This window comes from Leptidea sinapis, chromosome 43 (genome assembly GCF_905404315.1).
Source record: "Leptidea sinapis chromosome 43, ilLepSina1.1, whole genome shotgun sequence".
Lineage (NCBI taxonomy): Eukaryota > Metazoa > Arthropoda > Insecta > Lepidoptera > Pieridae > Leptidea > Leptidea sinapis.
The window spans coordinates 7559438-7574051 of NC_066307.1; positions in this window are offsets into that span (position 1 = coordinate 7559438).

The following is a 14614-nucleotide window of genomic DNA, read 5'->3' on the forward strand; positions in this document are numbered from 1 at the left end:
TACTGGGCAAATGAGACTTAACATCTTATGTCTCAAGGTGACAAGCGCAGCTGTAGTGCCGCTGAGAATTTTTGGGGATTTTCAAAAATCCTGAGCGGCACTGCATTGTAATGGGCAGGGCGTATCAATTATCATCGGCTGAAAGTCCTGCTCGTCACGTCCCTTATTTTCAAAAAATTAAAATATATATATCCTTTAATCATACCACATCTGTTAATAATATACAAGAGTATGCTTAGAACTTACTTAAATCTTTCATCAAATATGGCTTTATGGCTGTTTCCCGCCTTTTTGATTTGAATATTTCAACGTCAGAAAAGAGAAAATATAAATTTAAAACAGCCAACAATGCGTTTGTGAGATGTATAAGAATGAATGGTTTACATATTCACGTTTGCGATTTTCAATTCGCCGGAACATTGATGTATCGTATGAAACTATTTCAATACAAAGGTCTTATGTAAAGTGAAGCTCAGGCATAACGTCTTATTTGGGTGTATTTGAAGATATTGGAATAAAATTTCTATCAAACTATATTCTTGTTTATAGCACATTTATATACTCATTTATATACTAAAGTGTATTTGAATGTTCGCGTTTTTAAACTGAAAACTTCAGGACACGTGAGATGATCGGAAATTCGTAAAACTGTCGTTGAAATTATGGATGAAAGGTTTATTCTTCTAACTAATTCTTCCTGTAGCCTGGAAAGATGCTAATTCCATTCCAATACCAAAAATTTCTAAACCACATAATCTTTCTGACTATCGCCCCATATCTATACTAGCATTTCTTACCGAGGTTCTTGAACGCTTAGACCATCAACAATTCTCTATATTTATTAATAAGCACAGTATTCTTAACCCTCTCCAATCTGGTTTTCGTCCAGGATATAGTACAACTACTGCACTTATTAAAATTATTACCGATGATTACCGATCTGGTATGGATAAGCAACAGTTCACAATACTAACACTACTCGACTTCAGTAATGCCTTCTGCACTGTTTACTTTGATATTTTGATGAGCATGTTGAGTTCCACTTACGTATCTCCAACAATGATAGTGTGGTTTCGATGCTATTTACATGTGTGTCAGCAAGGTCTAACCTTTCCGCTGGAATTCCACAAGGCGGTGTACTGTCTCCTCTTCTTCTTGCAATTTTTATTAACTCTATAACCAAAAATTTTACTTCCTGGTATCATCATATGTAAGCAGACGATCTCCAGATATACTCACAATCTTCTCTCGAGCCTTAAGCTATTAGGAATACTAACAAAGACTTAACTACAATCCTGTAATGGAGTACCACCCGTGGTCTAAAAGTGAATCCGTCGAAAACTTAATGTATTATTGTTGGTAGCTCATAACTAACCCATAAAATAGAGTAGGGTAATCTACCTCCCATTTGTGTAGGAGGAACTCTTATTCCTTTTAGCTGCTCTGTTAAGAGCTTGGACGTATTCATTGATCGGAATTTGTCTTGGCACCATCAGTTAAAAGAAGTTAGTAGGAAGCTCTATGCTGCCTCTCACTCTTTAAAAAAAAACTCCAAAACTTTCTTCCTATTCCCACGAAAGCCTTAGTCGCTCAATCCCTTCTAATGTCCATTCTTGTCTACGCTGATATTTCATGTTTCACAATCTCCAGTTGTATAAGCTTGAACGATTGCAGAACATGTGTATTCGTTTTATATTTGGACTACGTAAGTATGACCACGTGTCTGAATTTCGGAAAAAGCTCAAATGGCTCCCTATCCACTTGCGTAGAAATTCCCATATACTTATACATCTCTATCGTGTCCTATTTGATCCTAAAATACCTATATATCTCAAGGAAAAATTTCCAGCACTAAGTTCTCACCAACTATATCTTCGGTCTGTCCATAATCTCTTGCTTTGTACACCTGTTCACAAAACATCCTTCTTCAACAATTCATTTGCTGTGCAAGCTGTTAACCTATTTAATTATCTTCCCTCTGAAATCAGAAAAGCTCAAACTCTCCAATCTTTCAAAATGCTCCATACTTATTATTTATTAGTCTGACAAATTCAGTACGAATTATTTACTGTATGTGTATGTTTAAATTATAAGCATATCGATAACACCACCTTCTGTTATCTTTTCAACTAAAACTACTTCATTACAGGTTGCCTGGTAGAAATCGCTCTTAAGCGATAAGGCCGCCTATTGCTTATTGTAGTCTCGATTTTTGTTGTGTTTAATTATTTTGTGGTGTGCAATAAAGATATATTTCATAATTATAGTTCGGCTTTTTCAGTGAAAATAATATTTATTTTTATTTTTATGGGGTAGGTTGTACAGCGTTACTACGGTTCTTAACTATTGTAAATGGACTTGTAGTTTTAGGTTGGCTTTACGGTTAGTTTTGTAACAGCCTGTATACGAACACACAGAAACAATGGAGAAAAATTGCATTATTCTATTTTAGGATGTAGGGAGTTAACATGTGCCGTGGAAAACCAAAAGTATGGGTTTACGATCAATCAAACTGAGTATATATTAGTGCTATTTTTACTTTAGTCACTATTGATACTTATTTAGTCACGTATTGTATTGTACAGTTTATAATATTATTATAAATGCGGTTATGTTCCGTTATTATAATATTCCTAGCTGACGCTAACAATGGAAGGCAACAATACAAGCAAAAATTGAATACATGTAGGTTTCGAATCGTTGAAAACCGTTTGCTTACAAAATTCAAATTCAAACATTTTTATTCAACTTAGGATGTGACATCACTTATTGAAAGTCAAAAACTACCACCCACTCCAAAATGAATGCTTCAGACCTGAGAAGAACGGGCGCAACAAACTCAGCGTGATTTTTTTTTCATCGAATAATAATATTGTTCAATTAAACTTATTATTTAATAGCCTGAGGGTGGTCACTCCTTTCCCAAACTGTGGTATCATTAAGAAAGTCATTTATGTCATAGTAACCTTTACCACACAAACGCTTTTTAACAATTCTTTTGAATAACGTAATACTTTTGTTTTGAACATTTTCTGGGATCTTGTTGTAAAAGCATATACATCGCCCAACAAAAGACTTACTAACTTGACTTAGCCGAGTAGTAGGCATTATAAGTTTATTACTACCGAAACAAGATTACTTCGATAGTTCATAATATTATATTTATTTAAAATGAAAATTTGAAGCGTAGGTTCACTTATCGCTCCAATTAATTAAGTACTACTGTACAGATGGTATACATTCGCTTCACCAATATCCATCTTTACTAAAAACCACTTGAGTGTGAGTCGGTCTCGCATACCATGGGTTTTGAACCAACGTACAAAATCAACACCCTAAATTATCTTGCAAAAAAAACTCTTTTTTCATAGCAGCCATTTTTGAATTTGTTATCGTCATGGACTTAAAAAATTCCTTACCTACATCTCTATTTTGTATGCAGTATCATTTCCTATATATAAGAATTGAAATACTTTAACATAAAAAGTAGTTCGGAGACAGCCGGAGAACACAGTGAAACTGAAAGAGGTCAGTTTTTCTCTTAGAAGAACGAAACTCAATATAATATAATAAAAAATATTGATTCTATCAAAGAAAGTGTAAAAAGGTCCAACTTTTTACACTTTCTTTGATAGAATCAATTTTATTAATTTGGTTTATAAAAGGAGAAATATTACTACAGTAATACAAAGACCTAATTATTACACAATAACTTCCCGTAGGACATTGTAGTACCTCTAAGCAAGCTATCGGCGAAGGCTTTATTAGCGGTTGTGTATAGCGGCTTGTGGCGAACTGCAGGCAAATCAGGTTCTATTGTTACCAAGCCAGTCCAACACTCGCATTGCCATAAATATAAATTTATACGTACATAATAGTAATTGTCCACAAAATCTTCTCAGATGACTTTCTAGCTAAATATAAGAACTGCCACAATGATTAGCTTTGCGTTTTCTGTAAAGCATTCAATTGTAATCAATTTCTTTGTTGGAATTTGATTTCAGTCAAGTATTGGAGCTAAAATTGCTAGAAAATGAACTACTAAAGGGTCCAAAGCTATGTAAATGGATGGATTACCGTAAAAACGTCGTTTTGCCATATTAATTTTCTAATATGCAAAAATTGGGGTTGAGCAGGTTATCAACTGTAAAGTGGATCCTGTAGATGAAGCCACAACCTGAGAGTTGAACAAAGCATACAAGATTTTATGACGATACGTCACTCGAACGGTTAGCTCAGTTGGTAGAGCAATCTCCTGCGCGCTTTTTCCATTTGCCCGCCACCGTACCGCACCATAATATCGCGCACTCTGTTTCTTATCGTCAACGTCATAATTATTCAAATATTTGTACAAATGATTTAGTGTAAAAGACAAAATTTATCTACTTTACATATCAGATGCGATAAAAGAGATTTTGATAAAAGGATCAATTTGTTACTACCAAATATGCGTTAGAAATAAGATTTTTTTCATTGTACATATTTACGGATCACTATTAATTTGGCTTACACATAAAATATAGATATATGCTGTCCCGAGCTATTTGTCGGACTATTTAGGATAGACATTTCCGTAGATGGCATTTTCCTGCATATTTGACATATTTTATCGTTATATTTTGGATAATGCACACTATATCTTTAGAAATTATAGCCAATGCAATATTCTAATATGCAAGCTATGTAATTGTAAATTTCCAACAAATTCTATTCAGCAGTTCTGCGTCAAAAGGTAACAAACATACAACCATACATTCTAACAAACTTTCGCTTTATAATATAAGTAGGACTATTGATGATGTTGCTAAATAGTGCAGATGGTGGGCTTCAATTTAAGCTATGTTGACGTTTTCTTAAATAAGATAAGTATCATAAGTCACTTGAATCTATATATATATATATATAAATGAATTGCTGTTCGTTAGTCTCGCTAAAACTCGAGAACGGCTGGACCGATTTGGCTAATTTTGGTCTTGAATTATTTGTGGAAGTCCAGAGAAGGTTTAAAAGGTTTGAATAAATAGAAAAATGCTGCTCAATTAAATAAAAACAACAAATTTGTTTTTCTTTTGCTGTGTCCATACATAATTTCTATGAGAGAATTTATTGACGCACGGTTTGACAGTTCTGCTGTGAAACAATTTCATTACGACAGCAGGGTGCATATTTTACGATGTAATTTTTGATGTTATGATATATTATTGACAAATTCATATAAAAACATTATTTTATTTAATATACACAGAACAACGTCTTCCGAGTCAGCTAGTCTTAAATAAATAATTACACAGACTGCTGCTGATGAAGACGTTCTGAGGATTGGTAGAAAGTGCATCCTGAGTAACGATTGCGCTGTTTCGTTATAATTATATTTTATCATTTTGACTTTACGTTTATTTCTTAGCTACTTTGTATTTTTATTTTGCCTTATGTTAATATGAATCTCTGTGTCTGCAATAGAGTTATCTATATATAAAATATATAAGAGATTTCCAGATATATAATCCCTGATCACGATATCTCTGGAACCATAAGGCGTAGAGACTTGAAATTTGGTAGAAATATTCATTTCGCCGAGTAGAGATCAGCTAAGAACGGATTTAAAGAAATTTAACCCGCAAGAGTTTTTTTTTTATAACAGAATAACGTCTGTCCGGTCCGCTAGTATTATAAAGGGTAGCAGATTTTCTTATTAAATTGCGAATGGAATACTAGCGTAGAGCTTTGCTTAAATAGAAGCCCAGTTTCCACAATATATCAAGTAATATTACATATTCTACAACGCGTTAATTATTCAAATCTCTACGGTGTGTTGTATCTTACGTAAATATTATAAAAGCTTTGCTAAGGAAAATATCCCCGGGTGAAATTTTAATAGAAGTATTTGCTATTAGCACTATCGTTTTTACGTATAAATTAATATTATTAATCTGGGGAATTAAGCTATTTGTACTAAGGCCAGCGAGACGTGATAAAAATTATAAACAAACGGATAGCGAGCGATTATTATCTCTTCCTTATCACTCGTACCCAGTTATGGCGTCAGTTGGTCGACGACAGCTGTCGTTGAGTATTTCGTGGTACACGGAAGCAGTCAGTACGGCAGTTGTCAATATTTGGTCCGCCATTTTGTGAAGTTCATACATGTTTGCATCGCGTTCAAAGTGGTACGTTATTTTACGTTTCTGTATTTATTTATTTTTTGTTACTATTAATCCTTACTATTAGATTTATTGATGATTTTTGCTGTTACTTATTACTTATTATTGCTATTACTTATTAGTTGTTGGATCACAGCCTGGCAGCACCATTGAAATATATCAATGCTTTTCATTATTCAAAGATATCGATGAAAATGTTTGGAACCCTTATATATAGCTTTGTTTAAATTCTATTATATAATAGATAATTCTACTTGGTCTTTTTGTCCTTTTCATTAGAATTTATAAACGATAACGACATTTAATTGTGCAGTCAATCAATTCAATTTCATCTGTCAAGTTCGTGTAATGTTTACAAACAAATTAAAGTTATTAGGTTGAAGATACTTGGGACGTTATGGTAATATAACTTCATTATTGTGCTTTTAATGAAGCTATTGTGTCTCGAATTAAATGCTATGCAAAAATATGTTGCTAAAAAGGGTTATCTAATGAATTGATCTGACAAGAAAATATTTAATAAAAAAAATGATTAGTTTGAAAAATCAAATTATTAGTAAAAAAAGAAGGACTCCGCGCTGTGATATTAGCAAGTGAAGCACCGTTATGCTAGTGTGTCTGATGTTACCGGGGATACTAGTTACACAATTTTTGTCTCCCTTAAATAATCATATATGGCCACAAATACTTATATAGTATGTTTCTTTTTTTAATATTTTATTGAGAAGCAAACTGATCTGTCACAGACGATGAAAATTCTCATATTGGCCGTCTATCGGCCTGTAGTAGTGTAAGTGTGTGCGTGGGGCTATGTATTTACACGTTAATCGGCTTTTTTTGGTGCTACACTATTATGTTAGGTGACACGGTGTACTAATTTCTTTACTTACCCCTGGTTGAATTATAATGTTTGACGTAATACCTCTTATAATTATAAAACCGACCTGCGCGTGTGTGTGTGTCTGAAATGAAACAAATTTATTTTGTTATAAATAATCCCATTAGTCATGTCCTAAGAATGACCATTCCCAGTATTATTTCATAACGTCATCTTTCAACCCAAGCACCGTTCAACCAAGTTTTACCAGTGGGAGGCGCCTTTGCACAGGATGCCGGCTAGATTATAGGAACCACAACGGCGCCTATCTCTGCCGTGAAGCAGTAATGTGTAAGCTTTTCTGTGTTTCGGTCTGAAGGGCGCCGTAGCTAGTGAATTTACTGGGCAAATGAGACTTAACATCATATGTCTCAAGGTGACGAGCGCAGTTGTAGTGCCGCTCAGAATTTTTGGGGTTTTTCAAGAATCCTGAGCGGTACTGCACGAACGTCCTGCTCGTCTCGTCCCTTATTTTGATAAAAAAAATATAAGGAGATTGTTACAACTAGGAAACATAAACGTTTAAAAACACGTATTTAAATGATATTTAGAATGAAATTCAAATCTACGCCCAAATGGACGTACTCGAGCCAGACTCGAACAATCTGTGACATTGACGTGCCACATGTTCTGTTTTGCTAATAATTGAAACTAAAATACCAGGTTGCCTAGTAAAATTTAATTTAATATGAAAAGGCATTGGGATCACATTTCATCAGTAAATATTTTGTATATTATTAGTTTCAATGTAAAATAGCACGAAGCATATATATGTTACAAGGAAAGGTGCCAAGTGTCAAGATGCACACAAGCATATTTAAAAATAGCCAATACACACTACAATATAAATTTGCCGTAATAAAATAGCTATTGTTCTTAGGTAGTACGGTATCCAGTCGGAGCGCAGTGGCGACCAATTCTTAATCTAAGATTGGCTGTAAAATCAACAAAATGATAGATAGTATGTCCAAAACATTAAAACAGCAGAAATTAAATAACTTGAAGCTGATGCTAAATAAAACGGAATATCTGACATCTACTAGTTTTAAAAAAGTGTATGCACGCAAAAAGTTATACTTCTTTAGCCTAACGAAGCAAAAATCATTAAATGGATTTATTCCTCGTGCTACTCTACGTTTTTTGAAAGAACAATTAAGTAAGAACCTTGCAAAGATGGCTTTCAAAATTAATTATTAAATAATGAATACGGCTTTATGGGCTTGATCCCTTTGCCTGTCCTAGTAATGGATCAAAAACCAAAAAAAAATAACTTCAACCTGTTACTTTTGTGTTACAGTTCACTCTAATCATTTTTTCATAACGCGCCCAAAGGAGTATAAGTTCAAAAACGAGAAACTTAAATATTCAAAACTCAAGCCAAAACCTAAATGAAATTCATCAACCTATTCTTTCAGAGATCTTTTAGCTGGCCACGATTTGATTCGCTGTAGCAACATGCTGGCGTAAATTCTCAGAACTTTAAATTGTCTTTAATCGTCCAACTGGAGAAATTAATATCTTCGTTTCGAGTTTTCTTCACCGCGCTGTTGAGAACAATTGGTACTTGTAATCGGTTTAGCTCAAGTCGTTTAATTATTTTTGCACTCGATGTTTCAAAAGTAAGTTATTATTAGTAACTAGCGGACCCGACAGACGTTTTCCTGTCTTAAACTTGAAAATATTAAACTATTTTGAATAAGTCTTGTATCGACTTCTCTCTTGCCATCTCTCTTTTGCCCAATTTCAACCGCAGAAGACGCATGTTTGCGCGTTTACCACAAAAAGAAACCTCAATATCAATAGAGAAATTAAATTTCTGACAAAACTTAAGATTTATCAATATACATAAAAATAATCTGATACTATCTATCAGAAGAAGAAATTAACAACTGTAGTTAATCTACCAACTATGGTTAGTTAAAATTAAGTTTATTTTTTATCTCCTGAGATATTATGTATAAAAATTCTAATTAGTTATTCATTTTGAACTATTCTTTCAATTTGATTTTGAACGACGGGGGTCACGTTAAAGGAAAAACAAAATTGTTATGTTTATTTAATTCCGACCATTTTCTTATTTATTCACATTTTAAACCTTCTTTGGACTCTCACAAATAATTCAAAACCATAATTAGCCAAATCGGTCCAGCCGTTCTCGAGTTTTAGTGAGACTAACGAACAGCAATTCATTTATATATATATATATATATATATATATATATATATATTTAATATCCGAAAGACTGTGATTAGTCCGGAGTCTGTTTATTATCTCTCGGTAAGTGATGATGAGACAAGATGTAAATTTAATAATACCATCTTAAAATAACACATAAAATACTGTAATAATATTGACACACTCGTACACAAATTATCTAGCCCCAAACTAGGCATAGCCTGTACTATGGGTGCAAGACAATGATATATTTAATACAATATACTTACTTGGGCACGGGGAAGGGCGCTGGTGTGGGACGCTACTTGCGTTGACACTCTGGCTCCTTCTCATGTCCAAGTTACGTCAGTTGGTGCTAGGGTTGCTGCTTCGACTGCCGAAGACAGCAAGCGTCGCAAATATGTTGGTCTCAGTGAGTCAGACATCTTTGTGCCGTTTGGTGTCGAGACACTTGGCTCGTGGGGCCCAGAGGCGCGGAGAATGTTCAAAATACTATCTTCGCGCCTCAATAAGGCTACTGGAAACCCAAGCGCTGGCAGCTATTTCGGTCAACGGATCAGGCTTGCTATCTAAGGCGGTAATGCTGCCAGTATTCTTGGTACGCTTCCACATAATGTTAGTTTTAATTTTATGTAGTCGTAGTATTGTAAATATAGTTATAAGATTTGTTTTGTTTGAATAATATGCAATATCTTGTTTCATATACTTACTTAAACATACACAAATACATATAAGTGCTTTCACTTATGACTTCAAATAGACATCATATTATGATTTCTAGCTCAGTAGGCAGGGTCATAAACCACTGGGCTATATAATAAAAAAACAGCAAAAGTTTACTAGTCCTGGCGCACCAATTATTTATGGCACTATTGATTGAGAGAGCATTTCAATTTAATTATGAATAATAATAATAATAAAGCTTTTATTCAGATCTTTACTAACATAGATAACTAACAATACTCTAAGACAAACACAAAACCCTCCAAAGGCCTCCTCCAACAAGTAAATGATATTTTCACCCATTCTTCTCACTTCACTTAGGCCAATAATGTCCCATTTGATGTGTTTTAAAGCATACATTCGTTCTGTGAGATTTTCTTCATTTTTCAAGGTAAGGTTGTTGGAGGGTTGTGGTCTCTATGCCCCGCGAGGACCAGTCGGCTTGGGTAGTTTGATGAATTCTTGATTTGTTGTTAGTGTTTTTGGTTGGTTTTGGTTTCCGTTTGCCGATTTTAAATTGTTATTGTTTTTTTATGTTAGATATAGTAGAAAGTAAGTTGATTGAAGAAGATTGAGGAGGAAGTCTGTTGTTTTTCATAATGGTCATTATAAGCAGCGGGTGAAGCAGATAATTCCCTTTTTTTTCTCTTAGCTATGTATGTTCTCTTTCACTATTAGTTTTTCATATTTCAAATATGCTATATTGCCTCTTTTCCTCTGTTCAGCTACCTTTTTTGCAGAGTTTTCCTCTTTTCTAAAACTTGAGTAATCTTCACTAATGTTATGTGTCTTCAGGTTCTTTTTATTTTTAATATTTATTATATAAATTATAATATATAATAAATATAAATATTTATTATATACTAGCTGACTCAACAGACGTTGTTCTGTAGATAATAAAAAAAATACTGTTTTATAGGAATTTGCCAATAATATTTCAAAACATCATGTATTATTTCGTAAAAAATGCTCCCTGTTGTTATAATAAAATTGTTTCACAGCGGAACTGTCAAACCGTGCGTCACTTAATTGTCTCATACAAAATATGTCCATTCAAAACAAATATTGAAAATAAAAATAATTATGGGTCCCGAATCGAAATAAAAACTATCCTATCTCTCAAGTTGGACCAAACTGCACTCCATGAAGTAATCCCCATTAAAACCCGTTCATTAATTTAGGAGTCCATCGCGGACAAACAACGTGTCACGTAATTTATATATATTAAGATTATAATTTTAATAATTTTGTTTAATATGTTGCTTGTAAACGAACATAGTACAACGAACTTGAATATGACATGACATCATATCAATAAACTGTTTCTATAAATAGTTCACAATAATTCTTAACGTAATTTAGTTTAGTAAAGCGGACTATTGCTGAAGGAGCACAATATTAAGTTAAGGAATGGTCTACATTGACTAAAAATTCACTTAATCTCTAAATACCTACATTATTATTTCTCAAAGGTATACTTTTTTGACGAAACGCCATAGCATCAACAATTTATATATTTTTGCCTCTATTCATGAAAAATAGACGAATGATTTATATAAATAGAGTTTCCATAACAATAATAAAAAAAACATTGCAGTCAGTTGATAGAAAACGACATAGTGTAAGCAAAAAATGTATACAATATTACTGTCAATCTTGACATACATAAATCCAGTGTCCCGATGTTTGTTTCCAGTGAACTCCTAAACTAATAAACAAAATTTAATGGGGAATGTTTTTGCAGTTTAGTCCAACTTGAGAGATAGGATAGTTTTTATTTCGATTTGGGACCTATAATTATTTTTATTTCCAATATTTGTTTTGTGTGGACATATTTTCTATGCGAGAGTTTATTGACGGACGGTTTGACAGTTCTGCTGTGAAACAATTTCATTACAAAACCAGGGAGCATATTTTAAGAAATATTTTTTTAAGTTATGGAATATTATTGACAAATCTAAATTAAAAACAGTATTTTATGTACAGAACAACGTCTGTCGGGTCAGCTAGTAAAATATAGGAATCAAAAAGGATAATATTATAATTCAAATTATACAAATTACAATTTCAGTTTAACCAAACTTAGCTAGTAAGTTTATTGATATCTTAGAAAAACCTCTAGAGCCTAATTTCCTCACTTTGTCTTTTCAAATTACCCATGTGAACGAAGCTTTATTTTATAGCGGAAACATTTTCTCCCTTAACCGCCCCAAACGACCGATTACAGGTAGATATGAAAAGATTAGATCCACCGGCTACGGACTTAATGTGGGGCAAACATGGCTGTTAAGATACAAGAAAGAGTTCTCTAAAACGATCAAATTATCCAAAGTGATATTTTAGTCGTAGCTGAAGCCACAGTGTATTAATGTAATATTGTTAATACAAATGGAAATAAGAAAGGGTCTTTATTTTTGCTAAGATTGCGGCGAAGTAAATTTTCAAAATTTTTTAATGTTAATTTTGATAATTATTAACGTTGATTGTTGTTATTAACTAGCTGCTGACCGCGTCGTCGTTTACTTGAATTCTATTCATAGCACAAACTCATTGCCTGCATCTAGCGTGGTAGTATTAGCCTATTTGGCCAATTGGTGAAATTTCATAAAATCCGTTGTTTACTGAAATCTACTCGACGAAAGGAATATTTGTACCAAAAGTCAAGTCTTTGAGCCTTTTCGTTCCAGATGATTGTGATACGCATAAAAATGGAAATCTTATTTTATATGTACAATAATAATAATAATAATATTGACACACTTTTACACAAATTATCTTGCCCCAAATTAAGCATATAGCCTGTGTTATGGGTTACAAGACATCGATATATTTAATACAATATACTTACTTAAACATACATAAATTCATATAAACATACATAAATACATATAAACATCCATGACTCGGAAACAAACATCAATATTCATCACCTACCGGCATTCGAACCCGGGACCTCTAGCTAAGTAGGTAGGATCGCTAACCACTCCGCTATACAGGTCGGCATGTATAGCTTAAAAGATTTATTTTTATGTATGCAATAAATACGGAATATTATTTCTTAATGACAATAACAGTGATATAAGTGTACATCACCATTTTGTAGGCTTTGGATTAAATAAGAATACAAGAAGCATTACAAAATGACCTGATGACACAGGTTGTTGAGTTCAAGTCCTCAGGGTAATACTTTGATTATTTTAACATGATAAAAATAATTTAGAAGTCTGGAGAATAAGAACTTTTTGAAATTTAAAAAATATAGTGAGACGCTACACGAAATTCATATTTCGTTTCATAATTTCAAAAACTATATCAAACTTCTATAGTGTTAAGGTCTGAACTGACTTGGAATATCGAAAACTAACCGTTTTTCTCTAAATTATTTGTAGTATATAATATATATTATACATAAAGATAGATTATAGTTAATAAAATATATTTTATGATTTTTAGTGAATTTGAAGTACACTAACTAACAATTTGTCTACATATGTGTAAATATACTAAATTTTTCAATGCAGCAATGAACGTCAGTACTTTGCAATTTGATTACAGACAGTGTTTCGTTACTTTGTCATGAATTCCGTAATCAGAACCTAACCAAACTCTCACCAATTATCATTGAAGTATATGCTTTCCAATAAAAAAAATCATCGAAATCGGTTGGCGCGATATTGAGTTATTCGTAAATTTGTCATCCACTTTGCTATACGTATGTATAGCAAAATTTAAGACTTTTATGGTTTTCTCATGGATTCCACTGTCAGATCTGAACCAAATTACAATGGGACCAAACGGGAAGCACCAGCTTCACCAAATAAAAAAAGAATTATCAAAATCAGTTCACCCAGTCGAAAGTTTTGAGGTAACAAAAAACAATACTGAAAAATTGAGAACCTCCTCCTTTTTTGAAGATTTTTTTAGATATTTGATAACCCAATACGCTAAATGGATTGTATAATTTTTTGCATTGTTAACGTACCTGTATTGCCGAGTAGTTAGCGATCCTACCTACTAAGCTAGAGATCCCGGGTTCGAATCCTGGTAGGTGCAAGCATTTATATGATGAATATGGATGTTTGTTTCCGAGTCATGGACTTTAAATGTTTTTATGTATGTTTTTATGAATTTATGTATGTTTAAGTAGTATAGTAGTATATATGCTTAACTTGGGGCAATATAATTTGTGTAAAAAGTGTGTCAATATTATTATTAAATTATTATTATTACCTACTCATACATATTCAATGTTTGTAACAAGATTCGTATATGAGGTTACATAATAAAATGGAACAAGTATATCAATCATGTGCCATCGTTGACCACCTGTCGATCCCGGTAATATATCTTCATCGACGGCTTGTCATTTACTAATCTCATTGTTAATCTTACTAGGGGGGTTATTTATTACCTGAAACTATAAATATAAATCAACAGCTTATAATTTATTTTCATTTTTTTTAGTGAAAATAAGGGATGAGACGAGCAGGATGTTCAGCTGATGGTAATTGATACACCCTACCCATTACAATGTAGTGCCGCTAAGGATTCTTGAAAAATCCAAAAAATCTGAGCGGCACTACAATTGCGCTCGTCACCTTGAGACATAAGATGTTAAGTCTCGTTTGCTCAGTAATTTCACTAGCTACGGCGCCCTTCAGACCGAAACACAGTAAT